The sequence below is a fragment of the Diadema setosum genome, chromosome 12 (assembly GCF_964275005.1).
Source record: "Diadema setosum chromosome 12, eeDiaSeto1, whole genome shotgun sequence".
NCBI lineage: Eukaryota > Metazoa > Echinodermata > Echinoidea > Diadematoida > Diadematidae > Diadema > Diadema setosum.
In genome coordinates this window covers 26,938,761-26,950,681 of record NC_092696.1, presented here as the reverse complement: position 1 = coordinate 26,950,681, position 11,921 = coordinate 26,938,761, and the positions used below count along the sequence as shown (strand labels likewise).

General features: G+C 39.6%; 1 pseudogene; it reads right to left on the bottom strand.

Annotated features, from left to right (window-relative positions):
• Nucleotides 1–1,787: 1,787 nt before the first annotated feature.
• On the bottom strand, nt 1,788–2,996 carry LOC140235833 (uncharacterized; annotated as a pseudogene).
• Between the last annotated feature and the right edge of the window lie 8,925 nt (nt 2,997–11,921).

Below are 11,921 nucleotides of genomic sequence, written 5' to 3'. Positions count from 1 at the left end.
ATTATCTAGGCCTATTCTTTCAAATACCTTCAAAATATAATTATGTTATAACAATAAGCTGACAATGTAGTTTTGAAATGTACTGTCAATTTTTTAATACTTAATTTCGATTACATTTTTGAAATGTAAGCACTTTTTCAAGTCTGAAATGGTGTAAAAGATCATTGTCATTGCTTTATCAACTGACCATTTTTCTTTGTCAGTGAAGAACGAAATAAAATATGAAGTGTTTTCATCACTTAACAAGAAAATGATTTATGGGGATTGATTTTATCATTTCTTTCGTACATTCTTTCTTCAACCTTTATCACGTGGATTTGTTTCTGTTTTGCTAGTTTGTTTTTTTTTTTATATAGACTATTGAAAGTACAACTGTAGTGAGTATTATTTTAGAATAATAAGTATGATAAAAAAGAGACTGGATACGGGCAGTTGATGGGGGATGAGGTAGGCATGAGATTGCTTCCAGGAGAGAGAGGGAGAGAAAGTAGACTTAACTGTAAAATAAAGTCTGCATGTGAAGTTATGAGACGTTGAACATAACTGTAAGCATGGTGAAACATAGAATTAAGCAAGAAAAAAGATCAGTATACATTGGAGTATTAATGTACAGATGAGGTGAATAATTTTGATTAGGAATCAACCCCTTGTCATCATAAACACAGAAAGTCCTGAACATAACAGCAACACTGCTTGTTTTTATTACATGGAATTGTTCTTGTGATATATAGCCAAGAAGACATTTGGGGATTATAATAAAATAGCGAAACTGTTTAAATTTTCACTGTAAAGGCTGCACGAATGATTGGAAGTAATTCGGAAATTGCAACACGCGCGAATACCTCATTGTTGTGAACAAGGCGCACGTACGGTACGTCGCGCGCGCGTGCAATGTGCCACTTCGTGGAATTAATGAAACGTCGATTTGGGCGTATGATTTCGTTCACGAAGTGACACATTATGTTTGCAACTTTATGGTGTTAATATATTATCTCCTCGATTTGAAAAAAATCATAGAAGTTGGTGAGAGAAATATCCTTCTTGATTTTCTAATCAGTAAACCATATATATATCCCCCAAAACCGATCGTAAGAGCAATTTCAATATCGCATCTCAGAAAACCTCGTATTGTACTCGCGAATACACAGGACACAATGGGGCGCGACCCAATGTGCCACTTCGTGGAAACAATCGAACCGCGGTTTACGCGTATGATTTATTCCACGAACCGGCACAATTGTTCCCTGCCTCGTGGTCGCAATATTTCACCTTTATTATTTGAAATTGGCATTGTCATGTGAATGTAAAGAAGAAGTTCTCCTCTTTCCGTTCATGTACAATTTATCACGTTTAGTTACAGAAATCCACTCGAGTTGACGATTTCAAAATTTGTAAAACTTTGATTGCGTTTTTCTCGAAACGCGGTTTTCGTGAACCACGCGCCGAAGTGCCACTTCGTGGTGTGAACGACGAAATTTTAAATAAGGCTAAGTCAGCAGTACATCCATACAACACAATGTCATTTTCTAATTTACACTCCTTGGTAACACTCCTTGGTAACACAACAACAACAGCAATTATAAATCCGAAGGCCAACTGATAAACAACAAGATATCACAATCACACGGGTGGAAAGATGTATACCAATCGACAACTAATGTTCGCGTCACAACTTTTAACGGAAACATTTATTTCGTAGTGTAACAGAACAAACATATCAAATATACGCTGCTCAACTTGTCAGATACATTTCCAGCTTGAAACCCTCCTAAGAAGATAAACGCACTTCAGTCCCTTCCACAAACCCCCTGAAACAGTGAAGGGGTGGTCCTTTCACCTTCGATCTCCTGTCGAGCGAGACATCGCGGCATGTAGACTTGAGTATGGCGGTACCACTGCGCACATTTTTCTTGGGTGATGACGTCGACATTCATCCTACCAACCTGCTCGATGAGTTCATCACACCTCAATTGCTGAAGGTTCATCCCTGCTTGCTGAGCCGCTTCCCGGTCCCCGATCCGACGTTGCCATTCTGGACGAGCAAGAACTCTCTTGAGTGCAGCCTTGAATGCCGAATGAGCCATTTCAGTTGGGTTCAGAAAGGGCGAATACGGTGGCAGGAACCTGAGCTGGATCCGTGGGTTGGTACCTTCAGGAAGCTGTGCTCTGACGTGCGGACGCGCATTGTCACAAACTAGAAAGATGGAATCATCCTGTGGAAATGCCTGTTCGCAGTGACGAGCTGTTTCCGCTAGAAAGGCCTCGAACGTTTCCCTTGTCACCGTTTCCTGCGATATTGAATGATGAACGAGGCCGATCTCCGCAGATTATACGGCGAAAGTCATGTTGCAGTTTCTCCCACGCTGCCCATGTACCACCCTTCTCACTGGAACACCACGCGTTGCTCTGCCAAACGATCTCCTTGTCCAGATGCTGTAGCCCGTCTCATCGATGTATGCACAGTGAGCCACAACTCCTCGTTCCATGAACCACTGTGCGTATTCAGCGAGCAGGTCCATAACTCGCAGAGAATTCCTCGCGTCGGGCACATCCTCTGTGAGCTTCATGGTGATGAGCATTCCATCTAGGGATCTGGCTATGGTGCTTGTGCTCACGGGCGGTTTCTGTTGCAGAGAAGCTTCGAGGTCTGCTTTCAGGTGCTGTAGAGTCATCAGGGGGTTAATCTCTATTAAAAGGCACGCAGCAGACGATTTCTCATCTCATCATCCATTTTGTGATGTCTTTCTCCTCCCCTTGGCAGCTTATGACGTCGACCATCTCTCAAATAGGTTCCAACTATCGATCTGGCCGTTGCTCGATTTATTCCAAGCGTGTCTGCCAGGGCAATATAATCCTGATTGCCGTTCTCGAAAGCGTCGATCAACCTCCCCCTATCCTCGTTTGAAATGCGCCTGTAGTGTTGAGCACGTTGAGCTGCCATATACCTGAACAAGCTTTAACTTGAGAATGAACAGATATGGGCCCCACCCAAAGCAACTGTATTGATGATTGAGCCAATTTATTCAAAACTAAGTGAAAAAAGACATACAAACCCCTAAGCTCAAGTAAAGCAATGATTCATTTAAATTGAATGCACTTATTTGGAACTTGTTTGCCTATTCACGAATATGAATGACCAACGAGATTCCGCCGCCGCCATGAAATGAATTTGAATGCTCATTGCTGAAATGCATGCTCCTATCTGGAATTTGAATGACGCTAATGAACAATTGAATGCTCGGAAAGTGAATTCAAATGCTCCAATAGTGAATATGAATGCTCCGATAGTGAATTCGAATGAACGGATTTTGAATTTGATTGCTGATTCAGTGCTGCGAGCGTGGAACGCGTGAAATTGAATGCTCGGAATAGGAACGTGAATGACAAAAGTATGAAATTGACCGGGAAAACCTATACATGAACTTTTAACACGTCTTTCTTGTTGTTTATTGCTGTCTTATTGGTCTACTTTTGCCGGACTATGTGAGATCATTGTGTGTCAGTTTGTATGAATTGATGAATGGTCATTATGTGGTTGGTGTTTGGGCGTTGTCAGAATGCAGTGACATCACGAAATATGATTGAATTGTCGTTGTGTTGTTTGGATGCACTGCTGATTAGACGTTATAATTTGAAATTTATTGAGATGAAAAAAACAAGAATACATGATCAGAGAACAATGTAGAATCTGTAAACAATCATAATTACAATATATGCAAGCCTTCATTGGTTGTGTTGGCCCTTTTTCCTTTCTTAAAAGTCTACTCCATTTTCTTCGTTAAATTGATTGCACGAAGTAGGAACTTGATTGCCTAAAAATGAATTTGAACGCTCCAAACAAGCTCACTGGGACTATCACGTGACTATCTCATGAATTTGAATGCACGAGTAGGAAAGCCGGTGCTCGCATTTTTTAAATTGAATCCCCAATCGTGAATTTGTTTTCACGAAAACGAAATAGGACGCCCATAAATGCAATTGATCGCCCGGATTCTGAATTTGAATGCCCGAATATTTTCGCGGGGGTGTGCTGCGTGAATTTGAATGCACATTAATGAATTTGAATGACAAAAGTATGAAATTGACCGGGAAAACCTACATTAACATAGAAAAAAAAAACCTGATGTTTTTCAATGAATTACTTGGTGGAAATACAGCGAAAACATCACATGGTTTATTTGATACAGGCAAAGAAATACATGATTCAAAAAACACATTCAATGATTTTTTTTTTGTGAGTATCGGTACCTCATCATAGTGATCATTATCTGCTACCGATGCGATTCTTTTTTTCTAATTTTGTGCCAGAAATGTTTGATAAAGCAATGCTCGTTAATCCCATCTCAGAATATGAAATCATCGATGTCATAAGGAGCATCAATCAAAGTAATAGTCCGGGATATGATAATGTATCTATCGATATTGTTAAACCGAGTATATATTTCAAAAGTTAACCATTGACTTATAAATGTAATTTATCTTTACAGACTGGTATTGTTCCATCGAAAATGAAACCAGCTAAAGTTATACCTGTCCACAAGAAGAATTCCACGTCTGACTGCGTGAATTATAGATCAATTTCTGCATTGCCATTATTTTCTAAAATACTCGAGAGACTTGTTTATAATAGACTATACAATTATTTGATGAGTAATAGTTTGCTCAGCTCTCAGCAGTATGGATTTAGGAAAAATTTTGACCCGCTACAACAAAAGGATCCTAAAGTCGCTGACGGCTGAGCCGAGAAAATCGAGTTTGAAGACATATCATCAAAATTGGTCTAACCAATCGGATTTCTGATTTTGGCATAATTTTGTAGTATAATGTTTTGTCTATCATCTGCCGAAATTTCGAAGTTAAATGATTAAAGGAAAGTCAAGAAACCCGCGTTTTTCTGGGCCATAATTTTCCGACTTTCAACGTAACAGAAATGTGTCCGAAGATTTGGATTTAGCGCTGCAGTTATACTCCGCCCCTAGCAACGAGGGAGTGATCTTATTGGTCAGTGCGTGGCATCCTAATTAGTGATTGGTCGTGTGTAGACCGCTGGCGCTAAGCTTGAATGAACATCGTGGTGGTCGCTAGGAGCATGCATTCTATTGTCAAGCGGTAAAAACTGTCTCGCCTCCCCTTGATCATGATAACGTCGGAAGGAAAACTTTGAAGGCATTTTTCTCGAAACTCTGATTTCCTCAACCACTTGACATGCGCTAATAAAATCATTGATATCTCCGCAACCAAGTACTTTTATGGGTTGTGCTGTATATGAAGTTAAAGTAGAAGAGTAAGGGGAAAACGTCATTCCATTTTTCAGAAAATTGTCCTCCCCCGACTTTTGGATCCTTTTGTTGCAGCGAGGCACAATTGTTCCTTTGAATTTGCAATCATTAATGTATATAATCGAATTTTGAAGTATATTGATATCAATAAACATGCAGTCGCCATTTTTATGGATTTATGGAAGGCTTTCGATACCTTATCACACTCAATTGTTATCAAAGCTACAGTATGTCATCAGAAGTATACCGTATCTTTGTTTTAAAAGTTACTTGTGTAGCGGGAAACAGTTTTATGTGTATCAAGGACATTCATCAAATCCCAAAATCATTTCATCACGTGTACCCCAAGGTTCGATCCCGGGCCCATTGTTATTTTTTATTTACATAAATGACCTGGTTAATTGTTCAAAATTTTTGAGTTTGTTCTAATCGCTGATGATACGACTTTAATTGCCTCCCATCAAAATTTTGAGACTTTGGTGAGTAGGATCAATACTGATTTGGATAAAGTATATAATTGGCTTGCTTGTAATGAAATATATTTGAATATTTTGAATACGAATTTTTCTATCTAAAGAAACAGACAAAATAGAATATTTTGTTATGATAATGTCAAACTTTATATTAACAATATTTTGACAGAGCAATGCTCTGTTGTCACATACCTTTGGGTACAACTTGATGACTGTTTGTCTTGGTATTCGCATATAAATTCTGTCTGTGGTAAAGACCCCGTATTGTTGGAGTTATGAAAAATGTGAAAAGTATGTTTCCCTGTAATGTCCTCTTGTTGATATATAACTCATTCATTTTACCCCATATAATGCATTGTAAGTGTTATGGGCTTCGTTACATCCTTATAAAGTGTCAAGAGTGCTACGACTCCAGAAGAAAGCATTCCGTGTTTGTGCAAACACACATTATCTTGCTCCGTCAAAAACCATTGTTCCACCGTTTGCACACATTGAATGTCCATGATTGCAACGTCTTGCAAGTTGCCTCTTTAATGCATAGGTAATCAATTAAAAGTCTTCCCCCATACCTCACTGAAATGTTTTGTTTGAATGATAAAGTACATAGTTAAAACACCCGTCAGCCATCTAAATTTCACCGCTTTAAAATAGAAACAAACATCCATTCAAAATCAATTCGACACCTTGGTCCGGTAAATTGGAATTCACTACCGCCCAGTATTCGCAATTTAACAGGACGTTTAAAAACAACTCAAAACGTTTCTCCTCGACAATACTAGTTTCACGTTGTTTACACTTGATACACCGCTTGTATAATTCACCCGACATAGCGTTGCATTTTCTACTATTCTTGTATTATGTAACTCTTCATTGTCAAGTGATCTCATCACTTCAAGCCCTTGAGGCTTTCACGGGACACCTTTTTCTTTCACTTTACTCCACTTCTCTTTTCTTGTTCTTTTTATTCTAAGTCTGCCTCTCTTTTTAAAAATCTGACTTGTTACCACTTTGTCATATTATGACCTTAGTCATTATTTTGTTTCATTATGTGTGAATTATGTTATATTTCATTTTTAACTGTATATTATATTGTATATGTTGAAAGAAATAAAGGGGAGTTCTATGCTTTCAGTTGATCAATTAAAACATAGTTTGCATGTTAGAGGATTTCAAAATAAAAGTTTTAGCTGCTATCATATTGTTTGTTATTGAGTGAGTTCCAATGCTTTAGCCTATCGTAAATGAATTTATGCTGAGCCAACAAAGTTATTTGACGATAGCTTTGTTGAATAATTGTGAATCGATTGATTTCTTCGAAATATTGTTTCAAATATATTTGAACGATTATTTCTTATCATAATTATACGTTAATCGACCTAGATCATGTAAATACATAATCTTTGATTTGCATTTTGTGTGTGTGTGTTCGAAGAATAACGGGTCAGTATGAGACAAGAATGCAGTATGACATATGATACGGCGTCTTATCTTTTGTAGTAGAATTTATGGAAGAATGTGTGATATGTATTTCTCCACGCCAGAATACCATAATCTAAATATGGCAATAAGGATGCATATAATGTAAGCAAGGAAGACAAAATTTCAGCTTATTGATTATACGAATGTTTTACGAAATAGTTTTACATATGCTGTCAGTGTGAAATTTCCATGAAAGCTTATTATCGACTGTTGCTCTAAAAAAAAATTAAAATGGGGAACATTTTCCTGTGCAGTAACATTAAAAACAATATGAGCAGATGGTGCCTCAGTAGAGTCGCTAAAACGCAAATATTTTGTTATGTGAAAATTAAAAGATAATCGAATTGTTTTTATTAGTTGGACGACATTTTCTAATTCTAAATTCATTTTACAGTATTTACAAAAGTAAGAGGATTATCATTGGAAAAATTAAGTTTGAGTGAAGAGAAAGAGAGAAGAAAAGAAAGAGCATCTGATGATCAACAAGAATAAACAATAACAAAAGCGAACGTTATAAACTTCCCTGTGGAACCTCACACTTGATGTTAGACATTGGTGAGTTACAACCATCTAAAGAGATATGTTGCTACCTGATTACGAGGTAGCTCCTGAACCACTCCAAGGCCTTCCCACGAAGATCGTAATGATGCAATTTATTAAGTAAAATATCATGATTAATAGTGTCAAAGGCCTTGGAGAAATCCAGGAACAAACCTATTACATGAGAAGATTTTTCGATAGCATGTGCCACTTTTTCTATTAAACTCGATAATGCACTTGTAGTACTATGCCTTTTTCACTAAATCCAAACTGGGAAATTGAAAACATATTATTGGATTTAAAAAAAAAATGAAAGTTCTTTTACAAATATTTTTAAACTTTGGAAAGTTTACTCAACAAACAAATGGGTGAGAAAGTATTCACATCTAATCTATCACCTTTTCAAACAAAGGGATGTCTTTTGCAGTATTCATACTTTTCGGGACGATGCCATTAATAGACATGGATTAGATATGTGAGCTAAAAGATCCGCAATCGGCGATAACATCATTATCCCCTTTAAAAAGAAAATTACTGATGTCATCGTGTCCTTCGATTTAGGAGTGCTAAGATCAGTTAAAATATCAATTATCTCCTGTTTGTATATTGGAGTAAGAACATTGAACTAGAATTTGGTGGCCCTAAAAATGAAAAGGTCTCGTTGATGGAAAACTGTTCTTTGAAGGATTTTCTCCAATTAAACAAAAATAATTATTCAGAAAATAACAAATATAATGAGGATCTTTAAACATTTCATCATCAAATCTGATTTGAATGATATTTTATTCATCTTTTAATAATAGTACAATACATTTATAACGCGCTTAATTTATCATCTTTTCATATATTCATTGCTTGCTGGAAAACTTTTCATGCACTTTGCAAGGGGGGGGAGTCTCTTCAGAACTCTGGTTCCACTAGATTTCATCAGCTAACAAGCCAAAAAAGGGGATAGCGCAGCAACAAAGCCTTACGTAAAAAGCCTTGGATCCTACTATATGGGGTCTGACATTACACTAATAGAGTGGACATGACACTGGCTAGTTATCGTGAAGTGTTGAGAGTGTTTATTCCATACAGTGAGCCCTCTATGTGAATAGGCATTACAGTGTTGAAACATATAAATCTCAAAAAGCAGATATTGTTACATCCTCCCCTTTTTGATTTTTGATGTGAAAGGATGTACACAGTTTTGTGGTCTATATCAACCATAAGCCATAGTCAAATAACTTTCCCGTAGTCATAAGCCGATAAAAGAAAGCGGTTTTTCAGACTTTCACAATGTAAGCATATTAAAGATGATATAAAGTTTTGGTACCTCAAAAGTTTTCCTGAGGTTCCTTGTCTTAGTTTGTGTTTCAGGTTAAAGTACCTTTCATATAACTAACACTGTGAGACTTACTCGCCCCAAAGTGTTCTCATGTCTTAGTAATCACGCAATAATGGTTTCGTACCAGAGCAGAGCGGGCTCTGAAAAATTCGAACGAGCCGTTAGTTTGACTCGACGCGGTACCGCGACAATCAATATACACGTACTGCACGAAACCATTCTTGCATGATTACTAAGACATGAGAGCACTTTGGGGCGAGTAAGTCGCACAGTGTTAGTTTATGCATATGAAAGGTACTTTAACCTGAAACACAAACTAAGACAGAGAAACTCGGGGAAACTTTTGAAGTACCAAAACTTTATATTTTCTTTAAATGCATATGTTGAAAATCGCTGTATCAACGCGGTTCGCTTTAACTGAGTCCATTGGGTATGAAACGTATGAAATCCAGGTATTCTAGAGAATACTGCATATGAGTGTCTTCTCAATATCTAGTTAGGTATTATGAACCACGGTTTCCAAAAAAAAAAAAAAAAAGGTTTCTTTCCTTTTGCATTTTCCTGTCTGTGCACTAAGAAACTTTTAATAGGTAACAAAATCCTTCAGCAGTTGTGGAGGATGTTGCTTAATACGGCTGGACCTTCTCGGCTTGTTGATGTCAGGAACAGCTGGTGGTCTGGATGTCTGCGTTGTGGTTGCAGCGATAGAGCCATCCTTCTAATCATCAGCACCTGGTTGGGTTGCCTGGGCTGTTGGCACGGAATGAGCTGTGTTGCTGCTGGCATCCATGCTACCATGGATGTCTGGGATGTAGACATCTGAATCGGGAATCCGAGCTGACTTTGCTGCTCGGAGGTGTTCTCTGTTTCTGCGGTATGTGTGTCCACTAGAACACACTTCGTAGGAGCGCTCGTCCAATTCGTCGCTGGACACGAGCTTTACGCCATTTGTCATCCCCTGGCGGAGACGGCTTTATGCGCACGACGTCACCGTCCTGGAGAGCAGGCAGAATTTTGGTTTTTCTGTCATAGTACTTTGCCTGCGTCTGCTGGTTGTGTCTCAGTTGTCTCATGTCAGTCTGGTTACTCCCTCTGGGTTAAAGGAGTGGTCGCACTGTCGGGATGATGGTCCTTGTGCGATGTCCTAAGAACCTCTGTGCAGGACTGCTGTCTACTCCTTGTGTTGGTGTGTTCCTGATGTTCAGTAGAGCCAAGTTTTTACTTCCACCGGTGGAACCGCATCTCATGAGCAGCTTCTTTCCTGTCTTCACGGCAGATTAAACTTTCTCGTTTGCCTTGCAGTTGTGTGGGGAAATGGTTTTGTGTGTAATTCCCCATTCTCTCATGAATGCTGCGAACTCGCTGGAGGAGAAGGGCGGTCCATTGTCACTTATCAGGGTGTCTGGGATACCATAGCGTCCAAAGTGACATATCAGCTTGTTGATCACTGCCACAGCATTGCATGGTCTTGTGCAGCTTGTCTATCTCCCAAAAGTTGGAATGGTAACAGACAGTGATAAGGTAGGTGTCCTTTTCCTGGTGGAAGAGATCAACACCTATCTTTTCCCATGGTCTTTCAGGGATTTCATAGGACATCAGTGGTTGTGATGGCTGAGATATGGAGTTCTCCTGACAGGTATCACAGGTCTGGATCCAGTCTGTCAATTCCTGGTTCATCTTGGGCCAGTACACCAACTCTCTAGCTCGCCTGAGTGTCCCTTCAACACCATTGTGCCCCAGATGTAGGTCCTTCTTGATGGCATTCCTCATTGTCCTGGGAATAACTAGGAGTCCCCCCCCCCTCCCCGAACACAAGGCCATCACTGAGAGTGAGTTCATCTCTGACATGGAAGTATGGGGTGAGTGGCAAAGGGAGTCGAGCCTTGTGGTCTGGCCAGCCTTGAAGAACAGCATCTTTCACTTGTGTGAGTGGCGCGTCTACAGCAGGGTGTCTCTTTATTTCCTTGATCTTGTCTTCTGGGATCGTCAGATGGTGAAGTGAATTCACCACTTCGAACTCCTCTTGTCCTCCCTCAAATGGTAGACAGGAGCGACTGAGTGGGTCGGTCAGTAGATTGTCTTTCCCTTTCAGGTACTTGACATTGACATCGTATGCCATGGCACGCAGAAGCATGCCTTGCAGTCTCTTTGGTTTCTTTACGCTTCTTTACGATGCTCTCAAGTGGTACAGTAGATCGTCACCTAACGACCAAAGGTGAATTGATTCCATTTCTCGAGCGCAAATATGATCGCCAGCATCTCTTTCTCAATGACGGCGCACCGATACCATGAGCACTGACATCTGTATAGATGACAAGGGGCTTGGTTTGGTCGTAGTAAACCAGGACCGGAGCTTGGGTCAAGAGTGCTTTCAGAGTTTTTAAGGAACGGTCGTGATTTGCGTCCCAGGTCCACGCCACATCACTGTGCGTTAGTTCATTGGTGGGTTGCATCACTTCAGAGAGGTGAGGCAGGTATATCGCCAGGTAGTTTACCATGCCCCGAAGCCTGTGCACATCGTCCCTATTCTTGGGAGGAGCCATGTTGAATATGGCCGCAACCTTGGAAGGGTACATCTTCAGTCCTGAGTTGGACACGATGTGCCCAAGGAATGGTATTTCCTTCACGTTGAACTGGCACTTTTCCTTGTTCAGCACAATTCCAAGTTCCTGGCATCGTAAAAGTAGTTTGTGCAGTCTGCCATCATGTTCAGAATCACTCGATGCCCATACGATGATGTCGTCTGCCACACATCTGACCCCGTCTAGGCCGTCGAGAGCTTGATGTAGTCTCTTCTGAAAGATTTCGCTGCTCACATTC